This window comes from Hypanus sabinus, chromosome 3 (genome assembly GCF_030144855.1).
Source record: "Hypanus sabinus isolate sHypSab1 chromosome 3, sHypSab1.hap1, whole genome shotgun sequence".
Lineage (NCBI taxonomy): Eukaryota > Metazoa > Chordata > Chondrichthyes > Myliobatiformes > Dasyatidae > Hypanus > Hypanus sabinus.
Genome location: NC_082708.1, coordinates 137,391,177 through 137,415,671, shown reverse-complemented (window position 1 = coordinate 137,415,671; position 24,495 = coordinate 137,391,177).

The window sequence follows — 24,495 nt, the reverse complement described above, 5'->3', positions numbered from 1 at the left end:
CATGAGGGAGAAGATTTGGTGAGGGAGGTGAAAGGGGTGGTGATTCGTCTGTTGTTCCTGATGGAATGACAGTAGAAACTGGAAAAGACCAAGAAGTGCTGCAGCTATTTGAAGCGGTATGGTCAGGGCCATTCAATGCAACATGCACTCTCTTTTGTTCCATGGTTATGCTTTAGGATAAGAGGACATAACTCAGGAAGGAAATGACTGGGATGTGGTATTGGTATTTTTCTAACTTGTAATACACCTATTTTTTGTGGAAATGTTGAAGGACTGAATGGATGTGGCACAAGTGATCTTGGAGGTATTTAGTGAAGATGAGCATGTTAATGGTTTATTGGTTCCATTTAATATTGGAGAATGCATACAGTATGCAACCTGAAATTCGTACTCGCTGCAGACATCGATGAAATAAGAAAAACCCCAAAGAATCAATGACATGAAAAATATTAAACCCCAAAGACACCCCCTACCTACCCACATAGCTTGTACAAGCAGCAGCAAAGCATCAATCCTCCCCCCATCCCCCACCTGCCTCAGAAAATGCATCAGCACCCCCACACCCACTACGCAAGAAATAGCAAAGCCATCAAAGAGACCATGATCTAGAGTTTATCAGAAACCACTGTTCACCTAACAGTTCAACATAAGATCATATGACCATAGACCATGAAACGATAAGATACAGGAGCAGAATTAGGCTATTTTGCCTGTTGATTCTGCTCCACCATCTTATCATGTCTGATCCATTTTTCCTCTCAGCCCCAATTTCCTCCCTTCTCTCAGTATTCCTTCATGACTTAACCAATCAAGAACCTATCAACTTCTGCCTTAAATTTACCTGAAGTCTTGGCCTCCACAGCTGCCTGTTGCAAAGAATTCCACAGATTCACCACCTTCTGGCTAGAGAAATTCCTCCTTATTTCTGTTGATGCCCCTCTATTCTGAGGCCGTGCCCTTTGGTCTTAGACTTTCCCACCACAGGAGACATCCTCTCCACATCTACTTTATCAAGGCCTTTCACCATTCGATGTGTTTCAATGAGGTCTCCCATTATTCTTCAGAACTCTAGTGAATACAGGCCCAGAACTATCAAACCCTCTTCATATGTGAAGCACCATCAATAACTCTCAGAGACATGAGGTGAGAGATAGGCTTTTATTAGCTGGAAGAAAGCACTGTCAGCAACAAGAGACCATCACACTACATCCTGGAGACTGAGGGAGGAGCAGTGCCTCCAATCACCTTTATACAGGGGTCTGTGGGAGGAGCCACAGGAGCAGTCAGCAGGGGGCGTATCCAGACAGGTATATGTAGTTCACCACAATATGAAAAGCCATCCAATCTTAGATATTATTTTCATGAACCTCCTTTGAATCCTTTTCAGACCATGCCGCAGGCTCTCTCTTTCGCTAACAGTGGGGAGAGAGAAGTATCACTCCTGCCAATGCAAGAGAGAAAAAAAGTCACTATTTTGATATTACAGTGTGCAGTGTTGCTTATTTCAACAGCATCATACTCTGCTGCCACAATGTTCAAATCTTCCCCAGCGCTTCAGTCAGCGACACTGGCATGGAATCAGTTCATCTACAGCGCCGCACCTCAGAGACGCCTGAAATTCCAGGCCGCTCCCAGAGACAACAAAAATGCTAAGCAGCCCGGTGAGCTCCAAGGGCAGGAACCCACGGCTTTGGAGATACACAGTTTGAGCGCAGCTGTAGATTACAGACTCCGACAGGACCCCAGCCACCTTGGAAAAAAAAGTAGAGACTTTAAAGAGAAAAATTTTAAACTGTTTCACAGATGAACAGAGAGAAGTCGCCCTCTGGTGCCATCTTTATCTCCGCCTCTTCCAAATCCGAATGGCCAGGTGATGTGAGAGTCATGAGCGGAGAGCCTGGGGTAATCCAAGATGTCATTGAGGTAGATGAACATATACCTGCTCTAGATGTGTAGCAGGTTTTATTAATAATGGCTTGAAAAATGACTGGACTGTTAGAAAGTCCAAAAGGCATCATCAAGTATTCATTGTGGTCATTGGGTGTTTGTACGCCACCTTCTATTCGACCCCCTGGCGAAAGAGAATAATGTTATGCATGCTGACCAGTTTAGTGAAGATCTGGACCCTCAGCATGTTTCAAATGCACTGTCTATCAAGGGTAGCTGTTCTTAATGGTGATTTTATTGAATCTACCGTAGTCATTGCAGGGATGTGAACACTCATCTTTCTTTAGACTAAGAAGAATCCTACACTGACTGAGGATTGTGATGGTCATATGGAGCCATGCTATAGCACCTTGGCAATGTAGTCATTCACGGCTTGGGTCTCAGGAGGGAAGAGGAAGAACAGATGACTCTGGGGAGATATGATGCCTGGGCGGAGGTCAGTGCACAGTTGTAGCGTCTGTGAGGAGGCAGGGTCCTAGCCTTCCTTTTACTGAAGACAATGGCTAAGTTGCAGTACTCCTGTGGGAGTTCCCTCTGTCTCCATGAATTTACTGGGCAAAGTCAAATGAAGATGTAGGCAAGTGGATGCTCAATTCAGCAATGAAACGAATGAGAAGGTGAAGTAAGAGTCATGACTGGAGAGCCAGTAACCCAGGTTGAAGTCAGGTGATCAGGAGGAATTAGATAGATGTGCGTTGCTCTCTGATGTTCATGCGCGCAGGCTTATTGCATGCTCTGACCATCCCAGACCCCTATGGCCCCTGATGCAGAGAGATAGGCTCCAAAGGGAGTTGCTTACAGAGCCTGGTCCAAAAAGTTTCCACCCTGGCTGCTGCTCAGTAGGTGCATAAGTTGTTCCTCCACGAACACTCATGCTCTTGGGGCATGAAGGGAGCTCCCCCTAGCTGCCTAGGTTCTAAGGCATGGCTGAGAAGGGTCCTGCAGCTTGAAATAGCTCTGCGAACAGAACAGGGGATCTAGCTGATGATCTGGAGGGTCATTCCATTAAGACATTTGTCAACAGAGAGAGCCAGAGTGATGAGGTTTTTGATATTGGTGGAAATCTCCCAGGTAAACAGCTTATCTTTCAAGCACTTTAAGAGGCCAAGTTGGTAATAAGCCAGGAGCACTTTCACTTTCCAGCTGCACTCTATCATAAGAATCCTGAATTCCATGGTGTAATCCAGCACCGAACATGAGCCTGGATACAGGTGAGGTATCTGATCTGCTGACTCCATACCACTTCCTAATTCATCATGAAATCCTCATATCTGTCACAAATGGAAGTCTTATTGTCCAAGGTAACAATGGCTGATGTTAGAGCTCACCTAGTCAAGAGAGAGATGACAAAGCTAATCTTGGTTCAGTCTGTAAAATACAGATGCCTGAAGGTTGAAGTGCAATCCACACTGAAAAAGGAAGTGGAAGCATTGGGTTGAGAATCTATCCTAGCATTCAGCACCAGAATCCAGGGTTCTGAGGGAGAAGGTTGACTAGTGCGGGGTTGCTGTATCAAGATGGAGAGTTGGTTGAGAATGCCGAGCAGATGGTCAATTGTTTCTTGCTGCTTCTAGATCATCTGTTTATGTTGCTGAATGAGTTTTTTTAGGCAAGCAAACTCTGTTGGATAAATTGCTGGTTCACTCTATCTGTCAGGGAATGTAGAGGAAGCTCAACTCAAATGCAGTGCAGTGGATATGACTTAGTACAGAGAGATAACTTTAATAATAAACTGTAAAACATCAAGCCATGAGCAGCCACAAAACAAGGGAGAACTGATACTTAACACAACAAGGTGACTGAAGGCTAGGAGCAGCTGGTTGAGGCTGGCTAGTTTGATGAGTGAGCAAGGGCTATGGATGAGAGCTAGGTTTAAATAGGCTGCAGGTGATGTGTTGGAAATGAGTGGCAAGAGATTCCTGTTAGCTAGGTGGAGAATGGAAGGTGCCTGCCCATGCAGGCCTGATAATCCATCTGTCAACTAGAGAGTCACCTGGGCACCCTTTTCCAACTGCAAAGATCTGACTGAAAGGCTTTACTTTTACAAATTACCTAGGTAGCCATTGTCAACTATAATTGAAACTTTGTCATTGAACATACACACAGTTTTGGATTCTCCTCTTTCCTGGCTTGAGCAGACAAAGTTTCAGATTGGGCAATATCTCTGTTTTCATTTAATTTAGAAACTGTTATAGGTCAGTCATTCTAGTTTCCAACATTTAGTTGTTCCATCTCCCTGCTCTTATGGATAACATTTCATACCAAAAGTATGCTAAGTTGTTTTTATTGATACCTTTTTTTTTTAAAAGGAGTATTCAAGATTTGATCTCATCTTTGTATGCAGTAGTATTTTGTACCACCATTATCAAAAAGCCTAACCTAAGGTTTAGCCTCCTTATTCTGAATTCTTCTGATGAAGTAAACCTTATCAACTAGATAGATTATTTTTAATCCTTTATTTTATCACATCATAATCTATACCTGGAATTCCTTGGGTACCATGGAAGTTTGCGAAACAGAACTATGAGCATTTGGATGGAGTTGCTGTTTAGGAGGGGTCAGCATGGACGTGCACATGGAAAGTCATGCTTGTTGAACCATTTAGATCTTCTGAAGAGGTAACCAAAAAGTTAATGGAGATAATGTCATGAATGTTGTCTATTGGTCTTCAACAAGAACCAGCATGGTATTCTGGTCTAGATAGTAAGGTCCTGGGGTTTCCAGGGAGAACTTGTTATATGGATTCAAAATTGTCTCGAAGTTAGGAAGCAGAAGGTGGTGGTTTAAGGTTGTTCTTCAGAATGGAGACTGGTGACAAGTAATGTGTTGCAGAAATCAGTATCGAGAACCTTGATATTAGTAATTTATGTAAATTATTTGGATATAAATGCACAAAGATTGATCAGTAAGTTTGCAGATGATACAACATTAGGAGGTTTTTACTGAGACACTCAGAAATAACTTCTTTATACAGTGGGTAATGAATACCAGGAAGTAACTGCCAGAGGAAGTGGTCAAGGCGAGTATAATTGAAATATCTATGAGGCATTTGGATAGGTTTGGAAGGGAGAGATTTGAAATATTATGAGCTAAATGCAAGTAACTTGGACAAACAGGGAAGATCTGCAGCTGACATAGTCCAGATGGACTGAAGGATCTGTTTCCACACTATATTATACTATGGCTCCATAGTCTATATTGATAGTGAGGGAGGATATTGTAGTTTATGAGATCTTCATCAGTTCAGGAAAAGGGCTAAGGAGTAGTAAATTGATGACACAAAGGTTGAGGGAGTTGTGGATAGTGTGGAGGGCTGTCAGAGGTTATAGCAGGACATTGATAGGATGCAAAACTGGGCTGAGAAGTGGCAGATGGAGTTCAACCCAATTAAGTGTGGAGTGGTTCATTTTGGTATGTCAAATATGATGGCAGATTATAGTATTAATGGTAAGACTCTTGGCAGTGTGGAGAATCAGAGGGATCTTGGAGTTCGAGTCCATAGGACTCTCAAAGCTTCTGCGCAGGTTGACTCTGTTGTTAAGAAAGCGTATGGTGTATTGCCCTTCATCCATCATGAGATTGAGTTTAGGAGCTTAGATGTAATATTGCAGCTATATGGGACCCTGGTCAGACCCCACTTGGAATACTGTGCTCAATTCTGGTCGCCTCACTACAGGAAGGATGTGGAAACTATAGAAAGGGTGCAGAGAAGATTTACAAGGAAGTTGCCTGGATTGGGGAGCGTGCCTTATGTGAATAAGTTGAGTGAACTCAGCCTGTTTTCCTTGGAGCAACAGAGGATGAGAGATGACCTGATAGAGATGTATAAGATAATGAGAGGCATTGATTGTGTAGATAGTCAGAGGCTTTTTCCCAGAGCTGAAATGGCTAGCACGAGTGGGCACAGCTTTAAGATGCTTGGAAGAAGGTACAGTGGAGATGTCAGGTGTAAGTTTTTTTACGCAGAGAGTGGTGAGTGTGTGGAATGGGCTGCTGGCGATGGTGGTCAGGGTGGATATGATAGAGTCCTGGACAGGTACATGGAGCTCAGAAAACTAGAGGACTATGGGTAACCCTAGATAACTTCTAAGGTAAGAACATGTTCAGCGCAACTTTGTGGGCTGAAAAGCCTGTATTGTGCTGTAGGTTTTCCATATTTCTGTGAACTTCAATGCAATAAATATGAATTGATCCGTTTTGCAAAATTGAACCATCTATGAAGATTGTGGTACTAGGGAATGAAATAGAACAGGGGGACTTAGACATACAGGTGCATAGTTCATTGAAAGTGGTGTCACAGGCAGAGAGCATGGTGAAGAATCATTTAGCACACTGGTCTTGATCACTCAGGGCTTTGAGTATATTAGTAAGGACAATATGTTGCAGCTGTTTAGGTTCACGGTGATACTGTACCTGGAGTTTTAATTCCTCTGTTAACAGAATGATGTAGTTAAATTGGAAAGCATACAAAGAATATTTACAAGGATTTTGCAAGGACTAGAGGGCATAAGTTATAGGGAGAAGTTGGCCGGGCTAGGCCTTTATTCCTTTGAAAATATTACAGAAATGTTTAAAATTAAGTAAAACATAGGTAAGGTGGTAGTAACAGCCTTTCCCGAAAGTCTAGGGAAGACCAAAATTAGGGGGTATAGATTTAGGGTGAGAGGGTAGATATTTGAAAGGGGCCCAACAGGCAGCTGTTTCATGCAGATGGCATTGAGTATAAGGAAGTAGCTGTTAGAGAACATGTGTTAGGGAGGTAGAATAGTATAGTGAGTGTGTTCTTCTTGGGCCAATCAGCAAGCTGTATTGCTCTATGATTCTGACTCGACTTCATTGATTACAAACCTACACTAAAATTTAGCTGTCCAGCTCCTTTTTGGTCACCTTAAAATTTCTTAGTTTCTTTTAAGAAATAATCTCTAATAGAGGATTCGAAAGGATTTTATCTTCCTTGAAGTTGTACATGTAATTAATCATGTCCTCGAGAGACTAATTATGAAATGTAAATTCCACAGAAAGACGAGTATTGTATGATCTTTTGAGAGGACAGCTTGGACAGCATACTGAAAACTTTTTCTTCCCATTTTTATGTTCTTATGAAGTTGATTTTGTTGCTGATTTGTTTCAATATAGTTGTTGATTCAAAGTGAAATTTGAGTTTATTATCAGATGTACAGAAACATGTATGCACTGATACAATGAAAAGCTGATGCAATGCCAACACAGGCACAAAGCACTAGAGACAGACAATTCACAAGAAAAATATAAAATACGTCAAACATAAATTATACAAAATTATTCCAGTTAACACGATTAGATCAAAGTCCATTATAGTGCAAAGTAGTCAAAGTAGCCAAAATGTTGCTATACTGAGGTAGTGATTAGGGTCCTATCTACTGGTTTTTACAATGGTTCTTCTTTTAAAGAATCTATAAATTCAATCAAATTTTTAACAATGGAAGCTTTATAGAAGATCATGTAGAAAATTTGGCTTGCGGTATCATCTAAGTTTTATTTAGCAAAGTGGTTTACATACATCTCTTTTCATTGAATAACATATTTGTACATTTCTAAATGAATCACTCAACTGTATCAGTGTTCCCTGCACTAGGTGGCAGTCCAGTGGTGACTTCACTGGTAAAATATTAAACAGTACTTACTTGAGCTCATAATCCTGCTTATCGTTCCAATGTTTCCATATATCTTCAATGAAGCTAGTGAAATAAATTTCCCATTTCCAACCAAAACTGAGAAAGGCTTCCAACGGTTTTACAAAGTTAAATTGCAATTGTATAATTATATGTCAAAAAATTCTAGTGTCAAATTTTCCGAATTAGTCAACTAGTGGTTTGATCTTGGGAAAGTATGTCAGCTTAATTTACATTCTATTATAATTAACATGGGATAAGTAGTGACAACATATTTACTGCAAATTAATAAACTAGCGATGGTAATGATATCAATATGGCTGTGCACAATGGAATGGAGACCACATTTCAATTATTTTCAACATTAAAAATAAATGCAATATTGTAAGATATTTGCTTTTTGACACAAGGAGAATGTGGTCAACTAGAAGGGTTCTTCGTTATTTTCAAAGGGTTTGGTTTTGCACAGTTAATGGAAGGATAAGGCAAGAGGCAATGATAACTAATAATGTATTTTTATTAACTCAAACATCATAAATCTTTTTATCACAAAACTGAAGCATGTAATCATATTGCTACAAATGGATAACCTGATAATGAGGTACACTAATTGCATTTTAATTTGAATAAACAAATTGTTAATTAAAAAAAGGCTTCCTATTTCTCAGAAACTGCAATTTTAAATCTTTGTGAAATTGTAACTAGTGTAATTATGACACAATTAGTAAGGCCATGTTAATGGTGAGCTACGAGATTCAATTTACATATGCAAATTAATCAATTGTTTCATTTGAATTCCCCTTGAACTGGAAAATGACAATCCAGCTGTAACCACGCTGAGAATATGCAGATAAAGTGACAATAAAATTAATTTGGAAATTTAGTATAATATATTAGTGGAGGTTGATGTCTATGAGTGGGCTCACACCATATGGTAAATACTAATGTTCCTTGTAGCTCTTCCCCAGTGGCTTTTACTTGGCGTGTACGGCATAGACATAATATAAACTAAAGCATTTTATTACTTGCAGTTAAATAGCCTCCAAGACATTTTGCTTTTTGTATTTATATACCCTTGTAACTAAGCTACTGATTTTCTAGTTCTATTAGCAGTAAAATGCTACACTGGACCCTCAATTTAGGCTAAGAAAATAAAGAGCTTAGATGCAAAATTTTAAAGTAGGTTAGGTCTGAAATGTGGTTACATCAGTCAGAGTAAAGAGCCAACGTCTATAGGTCACTCTATACATCTTCCTTCTCAATCTTTCTTTATATCCTATCCACTGTCTCACACACACACACACACCCACACACACACCACCCCCATTCAAAGGAAGCTATCAACACTGAGCTAAGCCATACAGAACTGATTTTCTTGGTGTGACAAGTACTCATATTTCATTCATTTGACCTTAAATGCTTAATGGCAGCCCTGATACTCACAAATCAGGTAGAACAGCAAAACACAAATCCCATGCTAATACTGCGGATGTAGGCAAAGCAGTAAACAATGGCAACATCAATATAACACTGATTTGATTCCAACCCTGCCAGATCATGTCAGGGTATTGCAATTAATACTCTGTTTAAATTATGAGTAAGCTCTCTTGTGTTAGGTACTGGTACTAGCATTTACAATATATGAAGAAATCCTCAGTGACCTGCATTTTTTTGGAGGTTAGCAGAAGGTGAAGATCTTGGACAGACCTCTGTAGAGTTAGTCAATTATGAAGGTAAACTCTACACTACAGTCAAAAATGCTGTGGGTGAGACTCAGTTGAAATCTCCAGTAAACATGGTTGCTATCAAAAGTGGGACAACATAGAGGTCCAACTACTAGTCCAAGCTGCCAGAGCAAACAGAAAGATAAGGAGGACCCTGGTCTGGGTGTTTTAGAAAAATCTTGTACATGCACTTCTCAAAAGGAGAGTCTTGCATAGGCTCTGAGTCACTTTGAAAGACCAATCTTTCATTGGTCCCATTTCATAACTTAGTTAGCACTATAGTATGTGTTATATTTGCTCTTGGATTTACATCCAGGTTTCCTCAATTCTATTCACTTGGTTAACAAACAAAAAGAAGTTTATCTCATGAATTTAGGCTAAGTTGTAGATTTGAGGGTCGAAGGGGGCATTCTATTCATAATACCATTTTGATTATATAATAAAATCTTTTGCTGTCAAATATCAGAGATAAATATCATCACAGCCATTGCCCAATATGTCCAGAATATTTTACATTGCTAGATACTAAACAATTGAAAGTATTTGGAAATACCCACTAAAGGGAGCAGAATACCAAAGTTCCCAAGTCTGCAGAGTAAAAATGTTATTATGCACATTAATGATCAAGGAATTCTGTGCAGCAGCATTTTGGATTCCATATGTATTTGCAAATCTCTCAAAAAAGCAGGAACCAATCAGCATGATATCTTTTAGCAGCCCTTGAAATTGCAAATCCTGGTGGCAAAAAATTGCTTAAAGCCATGAGTCAGACTCAAAGGAAATATTCATGAGAATGATGTGACAAATATGGATCAGGGCACACTGTTTCTCCCAGGGAGGATTGGTTGCAATGTTAGAGGTGGCCAAAGTGTTTTGGATAAGACTCAGCTGTAACAACCAGAGATCCCTTTCCCAAACCTGTGTTATCTCAACAGCTCTGTGGGCCTGTATCACAGATCAAAGGAGCAGTGATGTACATAAGGACAAGACTAAGCCACAAGAAGCAGAGGAATTAATCAATAGTCAGAACCCAATACATAAGTGAATGCAGAAGGCCCTCCCTGCGTCGTTGGAGATATCTGGTATTTTGGATTAGAACCCATAATAGTGTTCAGGGTAGAGGCCAAAAGAGCTGTCTTTAAATTATGATCCAATGGGCCTTCTGCTTCCTCTTGTAGTCCTAATCCCATTTGAGGTCTTCATGCTATTGCTTATAGTATATGTGCAAAGCTGCCTATCAGACTCTATAAATGATTTTGAACTTTAAATCTATAATAGAGTGCACAAAATCATGATCTGATTAACCTGGGTTGAGAGGATAGAAAATAGCCAAATCTATAAAACACAAAAATATGTTTACAATTCAGACACATTCCTGCAAATTAAAAAATATGTTAGCAATATACTGCCCATTTGTACAAATACCATGACCACAATGATCGTGGGAACACACTTGGATTAAAAAAATTCAAAAGTTGAAAAGAAAAGCTTAAAAAATTTCATAAACTTTAATTTCATATTTCCCCCAAACCTGTTTCCCATAGCCATAAAAAATTATATGAGATGTCAAGATCATTTGCAAGATACTGGCAATTGTAAAGTTAATATTAACCTCCTTTCCTTTTATAAATAAGTTATTTCTACAGTACCTTTCATATCCTCAGGGCGTCCCAAAGTGCTTCACAGTCAATGTTTCTGAAGTGCCATTATGAAGGGAAAACCAGCAGCTGATTTGCACACAGCAAGTTCCCACTAAATAGAAAGGAGATAAAAGAGCAATTAAACTGTTTTGGTGAGATTGCATTGCACATTAACATGTGAGGTGCATGTTGTCTTCAATGAACCATGGCATGTTATAAATGGAAAACAGCTGCTCAACAGAAAGGAAACAATGTAAGTCATTATAGTTCTCCCAAAACTCTTAGATTAAATGATTGTCACTATATCCTGATGCCTCTGCAGCATCTGCCATAGGTTATCTTCAAACAGTGTCTTGAATTTCCACAGACTTCTCTCCTTATTTCCAGGCATGTGGGCCTGTGTAAGAATATTTGGATTCAGGGAGTGTCTATGTCATCAGTGGCACAGGTGACAAATGCACAGAGTAGAGGAGGGAGGGAACAGTATCTGTAGTCAGCTGCTTGTGCTGAATAGTTGAAGACTTGGCTTTTTACCCAGAACAACACTTTGGTAAAAATCTGCTCTGTCTCTGATCATCATTGAATTTACTGGATGTCTTTTTTGGTCAACAGATGAAGATTGCCCACTGCTTCATAGAATCATAGTCATATTGCACAGAACCTTCAGCCACAATATCTTGTTGACCATCAAGTACCATCTCATTTACTAGTGCTTTGTCCAGAGACTACCATGCCTTGTCAATTCCTGTGCTCATCTGAATATGTGCATATTGTGAGATTACCTACTTCCATCACCCCTTAGCAGTACATTCCAGATCTCTTCCTATCCCTTGTCTTAAATCTGTGCTTTCTAGTTTTAAACTCTCCTGCTTCAGGGAAGGCATTTGTAAGATTATTCTATTATGTTTTTCATGATTTGGTGTACCTCAGTCTGGTCCTTTCTCATTATTTGTTGCTATAAGGAAACAGCATAACTTACTGAATGTCATAACTGAAATATTCCGTCCCATGCAATGTTCTGCTGAATGTCTTCTACACTCTGCAGTGCAGTCATTTACCTCCAATGTTGTTGCAGGCTGATTACTCACCCTATTCTAATAGCTATTCAATGTGAGGTGTACCTGTTCTACTCAAATTCATGCAGGCAGAAATCCCCCCAAGCTTCAGCTATGTATATCATTCCACCAAATTAACTTACTGCTTGTTGTCTTTAATAAACAAAAACGCAGGAGCTTCATAGCTTTACCAGGACTTTAACACTGTGTCTTTTTTAGATGCCTCCAGGATCAGTTATACATGCATTATTTGGTATTGATATTGATTTTGGTCTATTATTATCACATGTACCAAAATACAATGAAAAGCTTGTCTTGCCTACTGTTCACACAGGTCTATCATTACACAGTACATTAAGACAGAACAAGGTAAAATAACAGCAATGCAGAATAAAGCTAGAGAGGAAGCGCAGTGCAGATTAATCACGAAGTGCAAGATCATAATGAGGTCGAGTAGATTGAGAGATCAACAATCCATATTATTTACAAAAGGTCCATTCACAAGCCTGAGAGCAGCAGGACAGAAAATGCTTTCAGTCTTTTATATCTTCTGCCTGACAGTAAGCAGAGTCTTTGATTATGGTGGCTACTTTACTGAGGCAGGAAGAAGTATAGAAGAGTCCATGCAGAAGAGCCTATGAATAGAAATATCTATGTTTGGAAATGAGTGTTCATATCTGAGATTGTGTGCACAAGCACAGACCCGAGCTGCTGTGATAAGAGTCTGGAACAAGATTCTTGGAGATCCTGTGGCTTTTATAAGTTACCAAAGATACAGTGTTGAACCTGAGGAGTTTTCAAGAGTATTGATCATTCATATTCCTCATCACCAATCCATGAGTTAGCCAACAGGGTGTAAAATGTTTCACCAGTCTCAATCGATATAAGATACTGCTATGCTTGATAATCTTCTACTGATCCTTCAAGTCTTTGTTATGGACCACAATAAACAAATATATAAATAACATTAAAATAACTTCAGTACATTGAACTTGTTCATTAGCATTAGCTTCTATCAAATCCCATGCTGCCAAATAGAGCATTGATTTGTAATATTTAAGAGGCTGCACTACTTAAGGATAGGTATGGCATAAGAACATAAGACACAGGAGCAGAAATAGTGTACTCAATCCATCAAGTCTCTTCTGCCATTCAATCATGACTGATTTAGTTTCCCTCTCAATCCCATTCTCCTGCCTTGTCCTATAAAACTTACTAATCAAGAACCTATTAACCTCTGCTTTACATATACCCAATGACTTTTCCACAACAGCCATCTAAGGTAATGAATTCTACAGATTCATTACTTTCTGGCTAAAAATAAATTCCTCCTCATCTCTGTTCTACAGGGTGAATTCTGTTCTAAAGGCTGTGTTCTCTGGTCCTAGACTTTCCCACTATTTTAAATATACTCCCACATCTACTCTATGTAGACCTTCACTAGGTTTCAATGAGATCCACCTCATTCTTCTAAGTTCTGGTGAGTACAGGCACAGAGCCATCAAATACTCTTCACATGTTAATCCTTTCATTCCCAGGATCATTGTTGTAAACCTCTTCTGAAACCTCTCCAATACAAGCATATCTTATAATATTTAAGACTAACATATAAAGTGAAAAATAGCAAACACAAAACCAATCTTTGCGGAACACTACTAGTCACCACCAGCCAACCAGAAAAACCCTATTTTATTTCTAACTTTTGCCAAAGCTAGCATCTTTCCTGTAATACCAGGGCTCTTATCTTCTTAAGCAGCCTCATAAGTCGTATCAAGACAAAGGCATTCTGAAAATCCAAATAAACAACTGACTTCCCTGTGCCTATCCTTTCCATTATTTCTTCAAAGAATTCTAAAATATTTGCCAGGCAAGATTTCCCCTTATGGATATCATGCTGACTTCAGCCTATTTTATCATGTGCTTACAAGCACCTCAAAACATCCTTAATAATGGACTCTAACAACTTGTAAACCACTGAAGTCAGGCTAACTGGCCTATAACTTATCAAAAATTTCTCTTTTGAGTCCTCCCACTTTCTACAAACCCATGGCTAGCCACAAGGGCCCCAGCTATGCCTGCCTTTCAATTGGCACTTGGAGCAGTCCATGTTCCATGCCTACACTGGTAACACTCTTACACTTCCTGAATGCATTAGTGCAGGTTTCTGCACTCATGTTGTGATCAACAATTGCATCGACTTTGCCTCCAATTTCCACAGTGCCCTTGAATTTTGTCGCTCTTTGATACTTCTCCCCCTCGTTTTCAGTCTGTCTCCATCCCTGGCGACAGATTATCTGTTGATACCATTTGGTATTCTCTTTTATATTATTGGCCAGCTTACCTTCATATTTCATATGTTCAGTCCACATGCGCTTCAAGAATATTTTCCTGCTGCTCAAATTTCAAAACTATATCCTTTGTAGCAATAAAATGCACACCACAAAAAGATATATGTCTACACAAGATAATATTGAAGACATTTTAGGGCACAACACTTCAGCAAAATCATTTATTTAATGGTACAAATTTGAAGATGCACTCATCACTAATGAAAGATTTCTGCACTGTTGGTGTTTAAAGGAACAATCAACAGTTTGCAGGTCAGTTTGTGACTGATTTCTTTTGGCTGTACCTGACATTCTGCTTTGAAAGTCAACAAACTGTCAATTCTGCAATTCTCAAGTAAAGACAGGAAATACAGCTAGTACTCTGATAGATTAGATTGAATACTATTTATATTATGGGGGGGGCACAGACAGAGTGAGCACATGCAAGCTTTTTGCACTTAAATTGTGTGAGATTAGAACTAGAGTCATAGGTTAATGGGAAATGTTTAAGGGAAATCTGAGAGTGTGCTATGAGGGTGGAACGAGCTGCCACTGGTAGCAATACGTGTGGGTTCAATTACATATAACAGTTAAGAGAATATTGGGTAGGTACATGGATGAGAGAAGTAGGAGGGCAATTTTCCAGGTGCAAGTAGATGGGACTAGATATAAGCTAGCATGGACTAGATGGGCCAAAGGACCTTTTTGGTGCTGTATTGTTCAATGAATTTGCACGCTATGTTCCATTCCAGCTAAGTTGCAGTTTCAATACAGAGTATAGTTTTGGTTCCTACATGATAACAAAGGTAGATTGTCTTGGAATTGGTGGCAGAGAGGTATACAGGAATATTGTCATTTCAGCTACAAAGACATATTTGATAAGTTTGCATTACTTACTTTGAAACAGAGGAAGCTGAAAAGAGATTCAATTTTCAACTATAGAATTATGACAGCCCTGGATAAAGTAAGAAGGACCGAATTCCCTTGGCAGAGTTCAAACACCAGTCAAGATAGAATTACAATATCCTCAATTTTGAGGCATGCTTCGTGAAGCAGATGGAATTTGTGCAGCAAGTTGTTATCTTTACTCATGGCTCTCTCACCCTCAAACACCTGAATGAACACATCTTTGCCAATGCATTGTTGGAATAGAATTTAGGCGATGAATGAGAGGGTAACTCACAATACATGAGACCTTTTGCTGTCAAGAAATTGAAGAGAAAATACCTTTAGACAGACTGACACTATTATCTGTCATAGCAAAGTGAGGATGCAAACATTAGTAGAATCCCCAGAGACACCAGAAGTTGCAGATGATAGCATTTGGAGCAGAAAGCAAAATACTGGAGGAACTCAGCATAGAAGACAATATCCATGGAGAGACAACAGACAGTTGACATTTCAATTCAAGAAGCTTCAAGATTCTGTGAATTCTCCAGCTCCAGCCTGATAGTAGATGGAAGAGGCCACAGTCTCACTGTCCAGAAATAGAGGCAGAAACCCTTCCTCCTCGGGTTCAAAATTTACTTTGCTATATGCCTGAAGAGTTGTGACCTGCACAGCAAAGGACCTGCTTGAAAATGATATTAGATTGAGTAATTCTTCAGCTGGAATAAATATGATAGATAAAATGGTCTCCCTCGACTTTGTAGATGTTCTACGATGCTGGAGTCTGTTATGTCTATCAGCCATAAGTTTTATATTAAAACAGGGCAAAGACTGCATTTCGAGTTGATATCAAAGTTAATACAGCCATGTCTTCTTAAGCAATAAATTGGAGATCGGTTTAAAAATGTTTTGATGTTTTCTATCCATGATTGCCCACAGGTTGTAATAGTTTCTCTGTGTAATGACAGCTGTCCACATTTTATCCTCACTTGAGTCATACAGTTATATAGCACAGAAACAGGCACTTCAGCCAAATGCATCCATGCTGACCAAATCCCCTACCTGAGCTAGTCTCATTTGCCTGCATTTGGTCCATAACCTTTCCTATCCATCGATCTGCCGAAATCTACCTGAGGACTGGGAGAAATTCAGAGACCAGCAGAGGAGGACAAAGGGCTTAACTAGGAAAAGGAAAAAAGATTATGAGAGAAAGCTGGCAGGGAACATAAAAACTGATTGTAAAAGCTTTTATAGGTACATGAAAAGAAAAAGATTGGTCAAGACAAATATAGGTCCTTTACAGTCAGAAACAGGTGAATTGATCATAGGGAACAAAGACATGGCAGACCAATTGAATAACTACTTTGGTTCTGTCTTCACTAAGGAGGACATAAATAATCTTGCAGAAATAGTAAGGGACTGAGGGTCTAGTGAGATGGAGGAACTGAGGGAAATACATGTTAGTAGGGAAGTGGTGTTAGGTAAATTAAAGGGATTAAAGGCAGATAAATCCCCAGGGCCAGATGGTCTGCATCCCAGAGTGCTTAAGGAAGTAGCCCAAGAAATAATGGATGCACTAGTGATAATTTTTCAAAACTCCTTAGATTCTGGATTAGTTCCTGAGGATTGGAGGGTGGCTAATGTAACCCCACTTTTTAAAAAAGGAGGGAGAGAGAAACCGGGGAATTATAGACCAGTTAGTCTGACATCGGTGGTGGGTAAAATGCTAGAGTCGGTTATCAAAGATGTAATAACAGCACATTTGGAAAGAGGTGAAATCATCGGACAAAGTCAGCATGGATTTGTGAAAGGAAAATCATGTCTGACGAATCTTATAGAATTTTTTGAAGATGTAACTAGTAGAGTGGATAGATGAGAGCCAGTGGATGTGGTATATTTCGATTTTCAAAAGGCTTTTGACAAGGTCCCACACAGGAGGTTAGTGTGTAAACTTAAAGCACATGGTATTGGGGATATGGTATTGATGTGGATAGAGAATTGGTTAGCAGACAGGAAGCAAAGAGTGGGAGAAAACAGGACCTTTTCAGAATGGCAGGCAGTGACTAGTGGGGTACCACAAGGCTCAGTGCTGGGACCCCAGTTGTTTACAATATATATTAATGATTTAGAGGAGGGAATTAAATGCAGCATCTCTAAGTTTGCAGATGACACGAAGCTGAGTAGCGGTGTTAGCTGTGAGGAGGATGCTAAGAGGATGCAGGCTGACTTGGATAGGTTAGGTGAATGGGCAAATTCATGGCAGATGCAATTTAATGTGGATAAATGTGAGGTTATCCACTTTGGTTGCAAGAACAGGAAAACAGATTATTATCTGAACGGTGGCCGATTAGGAAAAGGGGAGATGCAATGAGACCTGGGTGTCATTGTACACAAGTCATTGAAGGTGGGCATGCAGGTACAGCAGGCAGTAAAAAAGGTATGTTAGCATTCATAGCAAAAGGACTTGAGTACAGGAGCAGGGAGGTTCTACTGCAGTTGTACAAGGCCTTGGTGAGACCGCACCTAGAATATTGTGTGCAGTTTTGGTCCCCTAATCTGAGGAAAGACATTCTTGCCATAGAGGAAATACAGAGAAGGTTCACCAGATTGATTCCTGGGATGGCAGGACTTTCATATGAAGAAAGACTGGATCGACTAGGCTTATACTCACTGGAATTTAGAAGACTTAAGGGGGATCTTATTGAAACGTATAAAATTCTAAAGGGATTGGACAGGCTAGATGCAGGAAGATTGTTTCCAATGTTGGGGAAGTCCAGAACGAGGGGTCACAGTTTAAGGATAAAGGGGAAGCCTTTTAGGACCGAGATGAGGAAAAACTTCTTCACACAGAGAGTGGTGAATCTGTGGAATTCTCTGCCTCAGGAAACAGTTGAGGCCGGTTCATTGACTATATTTAAGAGGAAGTTAGATATGGCCCTTGTGGCTAATGGGATCGGGGGGTATGGAGAGAAAGCAGGTACAGGGTTCTGAGTTGGATGATCAGCCATGATCATACTGAATGGCGGTGCAGGCTCGAAGGGCCGAATGGCCTAATCCTGCACCTATTTTCTATGTTTCTATGTTTCTAAATGTCTTTTTAACATTTTATTTGTAAATACCTCTATGATTTCCTTTGGCAGCTCATTCCGATTGCACATCACCCTTTGTTTGAAAGATTGGTCCTCATGTCCCCCCTCACCTTAAATCATTGCCCTCTAAGTTTGCATTCGCTACACTAAGAAAAAGTTTCTCACATTTCTTCTTATTTACAGTGTGTTGGTTTGATTTTATATAGTACTTCTATATACCTGACAGCATAACCTGACTGAGTCTGTAGAATTGCCGATTTCGTTAAGAATACAGGAAATGACTGCCAGCAGGCAGGTCACTTCGTGAGCATGTTTACTCTGTCCTATACTGGGTCTTAAAAGGGATTTTACTTCTTTAGGTAGTAAATGCTATAAGTCCATTACTGGTAACTTCACAACATCCTTGATACCTTCATTCTGCTACACTATTGGCTTTTGAGTGATCATGAAAAATCAACGGGCTAGATCATCAACATAAAGACATTTAAGACTAAAGGTGGCTCATGCCATGCTCCTTGATAAAGCAAAGGTTTTTCAATGAGACTGAACAATGGCTCAACTATATCTAAGTGCTGGATCAGCAGTCATTATGTGCAGGTTGTTGTACTAAAATTTTAATTTCTGACTCAGAACTAGTGTTCAGTGATTGAATTCATCAGTCACCTTTCTTCAAAGAGTATGACATTTGAATGATGTAGTGTAAAGGTCGATGTGTTTCCTGGCCCAATTTCACTTTACTGTCTGATTCTGTTTTACATTTGTTAAATTTATGCATTTGCTTAGTTTTGAATTTGAGACATTTCACTCGATTGTGCTTTTTGTCTGCCTTACACATTCTTTCTATGTGACCTTGTCTGTGCAGACTTTTTCTTTGAACCAACAGTCATTTGCATCATGGGAGGATTTGTCATTTTTGGCTTTTTGCACCATTCAGGGACATTCTGTGCATTTCACATTCTAACCTCCTTTTCTTCATTTCTATTGCATCCTTTGCTGCAGTGTCTAACGATATTGCAATAGCCAATGTCCTTTCTAAGTTTAGATCTCTTTCTGCCAGTAGCCTTGTTTAATTGCTTTGACTATGTGTGCCACATGCAAGCCTGTCCCTTAATGCATTAGAAAGTCCATCTCTGAAGTCACAGTACTGGGAAAGTTTGCATAGTTCTGCAATATATTCAGACAGGCTTTCATCTCCTGATTGGCCCCTTTTGTAAAATCTAAATCTCTCAGCTATTACCAGTGGTTTAGGGCTCAAGTAATTTTGTAAAATTGTAACAATTCCATTGAATGCTTGCTGGCTTCTCAGGGATTGCTAAATTGCATAAGAAACTGTACATTCTTGGGCATATTAAGCTAAGAAGTGTACGGGGTTTTCTTTTGCTTCTTCATGTTGTTCGCATTACAATACAGTCCCACCCTCTCGATATAAGACTCCCAGCCTTCATTAGTGCTATCAGATTCAGCAACTTTCCCTACTGAAGCCATCGCCACATTATTTCCAATTTAAATTCAATCCTTCTTTCTCTGTTACTCACGCGTTTGTTAGCATCCATGATGACCTTCTCTGTCCTGTTTAGCTCTCACTGTTTTGTTTCATAATTGTACTGTAACTTTCGGTGTAGCTATTGATATTTTGACTATCAGGTTTGTACTTGTTGCCAATCTGTTGTGTTTGTACACATCAATTAAATAAAAATACGCACAGAGGAGATGGCTTTAACTGGTGTATTCACATTGCTGTGAGAGTCAGGAGGAGTCATTACTCGAACAGAAACAGATCCATACAGTTCAGCCCTCATTAGCTAAGTTTCATGGAAATGGTTAAAAAGCTAATCAAAAGACAAGCTGAGTAACATATTAATGTATTTAAATGAAATGCAGAACAAATTATAACACAACAAATAGTACTACAGTACTATTAAAACTGTGTATTAATTCCTAATGTTACTTGATGGAGGAATTCATCCAGTCTATGTAATGAACAAGATGAACACGGACACCTAGTGCATTTAATGGACTGCCTTCATACAATGCTATCAACGATTCTATCCTCTTAAACCTTTATTTTATTGTAGTATTCAAGATGCCCTCAACCATCAGGCTCTCAAACCCGAGGGAATAACTTCATTCAATCTCACCTACCCCATCACTGAACTATTCCCACAATCTTTGAACTCACTTTCAAGTACTCTTCACTTCATGTTCTCAACATCTATTGCCTAGTGGTTATTATTATTATTATTAGTAGTAGTAGTAATAATAGTAGTAGTTTGGTGGAGTCATTCATTTGTTCTATTATGGTTATTGGATTTATTGAGTATCGTTGCCAGAATCTCAGGGCTGAAAATGGTGATATATGAGTAATTTGATAATAAATTTACTTTGATTTGATTGTTAATATTTTCTAATTCTTCATCATTTATAACTTGTTGAAGTAGTGAAATCATTTAAGTTTTTCATTGCAGGCCATTTTTGGCATCTCCAAGCCTGATTGCTTGAAATTGCAGAGAACAAAGCAGTTCTGAATTGTCTTACTGCTTATTTCTCATCAACTACCGGTGACAGAGGTCACTGCTTTTTAAACATAAACACACCTAACTAATGACATTTAAAAAGTGATCAGTCTAAGCACAGTGTAGTGTCTGACAGCCTCACAATTGCATGCAACTGATGTTAATTAGAATCTGTTTGGCATCAGTCTCTTGTCCCAGTTAAGCAGCATAATGTCCTAATGTCCCAAATAAATAATGGGAATTGCAGCAATGTTCTTGATTAGCTTTTAGTCTTTAAGCGCTATCCCAAGTAAGCAACTGTCTCAATCCACTGCATTGTATGCAGTTCTACATTTGGAAAATAGATTGACTATTCTTGGCATCAATTCCAGGAATAGAATATGCATATTTACTGCGCGTTTTAAGATCCTATCTTTGATTTTAAGTGGTTGCGCCATGGAGTTCAGAAGATAGTATATCTCTTGAGTCCTGCTTAAGTGCTCAGTTACATACTAAACCCAAAGAAATCAATTTTGTTCAATTTGCTGAATTTTCCCACTTCTGACTTCATCCTCCCCTCACTAACACACACACACACACACACACACACACACACACACACACACACACACACACACACACACACACACACACACACACACACACACACACACACACACACAACACACACACACTTCTTGTTTAAATGTGCACATTGGATTCTGAAGATCCAGTGCCAGAAGCTTGCAAAGGCAAACCATTGATCAATGAGTATAAAGAAAAGTTGGGATTTAGGTGAGGTGAGAACAGCCTTTAACAGTACTCCAAAAGAAACATTTACCTCTTATGCCACCTTTCTCCCACTTCTTGCCTTTGTCAATTGTCCAAATGCCTGGGTCTGCAGACAGATTTGTTTTAACGTGGTGGCTGCTGACATTGCATTTTCTCATTACAGAGATGGCCACTTTCTCATTTCAGTCTCGCATCTCATTCGACCTATCAGATGATGCCCAGAAATAAAAATTGCCTTGAGCATATGTTGCCATCCAAATCATTTTGTCTCTCATCCTTTAACAAATATATTTAAAAATTCATTCCTTGTTTGTTGCTGATTCAGCAAGAAGAGGTATTCACAAACAAAGGAGGTACAGTAGATGTGCTAAAGATGTGCTAAAGAAAGAAACAAAATAATGCTTTATGAATCATCTATTTGATGAACTGATCTATACAATGCTGAAGCAAGTCATAGACATCCAACAATCCTTCACGCAGCCTTCTTTCTCTATCCTAGCACTGACCATGACCCAGCTCTAGGGAAGATTTTGATTTACACCTAAAAAGTGTGCTTTTTATCCCTTTCAAAAAAAAAATTACTCTCAAACATTCCCATGGGACAGTACCAGGAGGTCTTTCATCTGCAGAATCATCTTCCCCTTTCCAGAAAAACATGTTGCATCATTATTTACTCTAAAGACTGCAGACTAGTACTCACACTAAGTTCTCAAAACATGGCTGTGGACTGGTTTCTTGTACTTTCATAAAAGAAATCCACACCCCAGACTGATACCATTTTGTCTTACAAACTTACATTTTGTGTTACACATGTATACCAAGGAGGAATCAAATTTAACTTTTTCCTTAAACACGCTGACCTACTGCATGACCTTAAACTGTCCTTGAAATATTCACATACTGACCATTGACAAAATCAAGGTGAGGACATGTAATACATTTTTAAATGACCTATTAATATTTCACATTTAGTTGCATTTGAAATCAAGCTATGCCTTATAATTCAGAGATGCAAAAGTGCAAGAGAAAAATCAGGTGAAACAAGGTACGTAATCGGATATTTGAACATAGAAGAGTACAGGAAGACACTATTTGACCCACAACGTTGTGCCAAACAAGCTAAAAAGTAAAAAAAAACAGAAATTAATCCCAACCTACCTACACAATGTCCATATTCCTCCATCTTCCTCATATCAATGTGCCTATATAAATATCTCTTAAAAGGCTCTAAGGTATTTGCCTCTACCACCACACAAGGCCGTGCATTCCAGACATCCACCACTCCCTGAGTGAAAAACTTACCCCTCACACCCACTTTGCCGTCTTCAATGCCTGCACTCTAGTATTGGATATTGCTACCCTGGAAAAAATATCCCCAGTGTCTACTCTATCTATGCCTGTATTGATAATCATAAAACTTTTGTGCCATGATAAAGCGAGAGGGTTAGCTTTCGTGACATGCTGCAGCAAGAACAAAACAATGCAGTATCAGACTAAAAGGTCACAATATGAATGTTAGAAAGCAAGCACACAAACATTAGAGTGGTAATTGTTTTCATAGTCTGCTTACAAATGCTGAAAGCAAATTAAAAGTGAAGGAAATGATTAATGTCCCACATTGAAATGCAATCAGTAGACAGAGATAGCATTTAAGTGAGTCAGTGCAAGCTTCCTTTTAGATAATGGTCAATCCTCCTTTTACATCTGAATGTGATGGTTATTTTTTAATCATATTTACATCCTAATGTTCTATGTGCAAGATACGTTATGTTAATATCATTTTGGAGCCTCTATGTTTTCCAATCACCTCACTAGCACAGTGTGAATTCATTTTATCTATTCAGAATAATGGTCCACTGGGAAGCAATCCCAGACAGGAGGATACCAGACTCAGTTGCATGTATATAAGCCCTCACATATAGCTTGGTATATGGGTCATCATTTCAAATGTATGTAGTCTCAGGCTCACACACGTGGTCTCAAGCATGGATGCTCTTCTTCATCCCCTCCGAATTACCCCTTGAACACTCTTGGAAGGGCAGGCAGGAAATGAAAAATAAATTGATAGCACTGTCAATATGAGATAAACAAATTACGTAGTAAGGTATAAGCTCTGCTGAGAAGATGTATTTAGATGGAGGTTGAAAACAGCAAGGGAAAAAAGGAATGGGTGGGAGTAGTCAGAAATGTTATAAATCAACAAATAATAAAGAGGATGCAAAAAGAAAAGTGAAATAATAAAGATAGCTGTTAACCTTCATTTACATTGGATTAATCAAGTTGACAGGTAAACTGCAGAAGGATTTAGGGAGATTAGGAAAATGGGCAAGAAAGTGTCAAATGAAATACAATGCTGGAAAATGCATGGTCATGCACTTGGTAGTAGAAAATAAGTGTGGAGTCTATTTTCTAAATGAGGAGAAAATCCAAAAATCTGTGATGCAATGGGACTTGGGAGTCTTTGTGCAAAACATCCTAAAGGCTAGCTTATGGGTTGAGTTAGTGATGAGGAAGGCAAATGCAATGTTAGCTTTCATTTCAAGGTGTCCAAAATACAAGAGCAGGAATGTGATGCTCAGGGTTTATAAGGCATTGGTGAAGATTCAGCTTGAGTATTGTGAACAGTTTTGGACTCCTCATCTAAAAAAAGATGTGCTGCCATTGAAAAGGGTTCAGGGAAGGTTCACAAGGAACAGAGAAATTTCTAAAAACCAGAGGGTGGTGAATTTGTGGAATTTGTTACCTCAGGCTGTTGTGGAGGTCAGGTCATCGGGTTTATTTAAGGAAAAGCTTGATAAGTTGATTAGATACAGCATCAAAGGTTATGGGGAGAAGGCTGGGGAATGCGGCTAAGGAGGGGAAAAAGGATCAGCCATGACTAAATGATGGA